A 1445-nucleotide genomic window follows, 5' to 3' on the forward strand; every position below is an offset into this window, starting at 1 on the left:
TTTGGTTTTTTTTTTTTTTATCGAAGGAAGGAGCCGCTGCCATTTGACCTCGTTCTTGGGCCGCTGTGGCCTTTGAGAAATGTGGATTTTGGGTCGTCCCTGGGTGAGGACCTTCTGCCGGAGGACAGGGCTCAACCGGAGTTAGAGAGATAACAGAGAAACTAATTTAGATGTCGCCAAAAATATAGATTTCTCGGTCCTAAGTCGGATCTCCAACCGCGGACCACAAGATGGGAGCAGGGACTTGATTTCACCCACGTTAAATAATGTTCCCTCTCTGAAAAATATCTTCCAGAGGCTGGAATCTAAACGCAAATCTGACTAATTCAACCCGTTAACGCGTTTCCAGCAACCCAAGATGGAGGTGAAGGAGAAGAAAAGTCCTCCCAGTTGGTTTCAAGAGCTGGTCCAGTCTGGGGAAGGGGGACGTAGCTTCTGGACGTCACATGGGACCCACCTCTCAGCTTAAAAAAAAGCCAGATGTTGGGTTTATCCTGCTCGGAAAAGCTTCGTTTTCCGCCCCAATTAACATCAAGCGTTGTTAATGACGTCTCTGGGTTATCCAAGGTGGATTTTAATTGGTGGAGGATCACAGGAGGTTGAAAGAGAGGAAGTTGAGGGCAGAACTTGACGGCCCGTTGCAACCCGAGCATGAGGTATGAGGCTGGAGACCCCAAAAGTCGCAGCCCGCCGTGGCTGCCCACCTACACCGGGACAGTTTGCCACCACCTTCTACTCCACGTGGTGGTTCTGGTGGGACGTCAGCTCCTCGTAGCTCTTCCTACACACGGAGAACTTGTAGGGAGCCTCCTCTGTGTGGGTCTACTGGGGTTTGATGAGCTTTGAGCTCGTGGTGAAGCCCTTCCACAGTCTGGGATGTCTACGGGGTCTCCCACTATGATGGATCCTCTGGTGGGAGATGAGGTTGGAGCCATCGCTGAAGCTCCTCCAGCACTTGGGTCACCCACGGGCGTGGTGATGGGTCGGGGCCCTCCCTCCAGCTGACGGTGCACTTGGACATTTTCGGCGTTGACCACCTCTTCCCCTGGAGAACAGCAGCACCGAGGTCCTCAAAGATGCCCCGGCTGTGGGAGAAGCTGGGCTGCATCATCTCGTGGTGATTCCCCAGCTCTTTCTCCCCCACCTCCAAGCTCTGGGAATCCTCCTCCTCCTCTCCGATCCTTCCAGCTCCACGGCCCTGAGGAGGATGATGAAGACCAGGAGGACCTCGCTGAGGGGTGAGAGGTCCACCAAGCTGAGGGCGTTGTTCTGGGGCAGGCAGGGAGGGCAGCAGCACCTCCAGGTTTCTCCACGGCTTTGGCCCACCTTGGAGACCTCCAGGGTTCTCCACGGCTTTGGCCCACCTTGGAGACCTCCAGGGTTCTCCACGGCTTTGGCCCACCTTGGAGGCCTCCAGGGTTCTCCACGGCTTTGGCCCACCTTGG

The sequence above is a fragment of the Athene cunicularia genome, unplaced genomic scaffold, assembly GCF_003259725.1.
Source record: "Athene cunicularia isolate RWA unplaced genomic scaffold, athCun1 SCF_125, whole genome shotgun sequence".
NCBI classification, from domain to species: domain Eukaryota; kingdom Metazoa; phylum Chordata; class Aves; order Strigiformes; family Strigidae; genus Athene; species Athene cunicularia.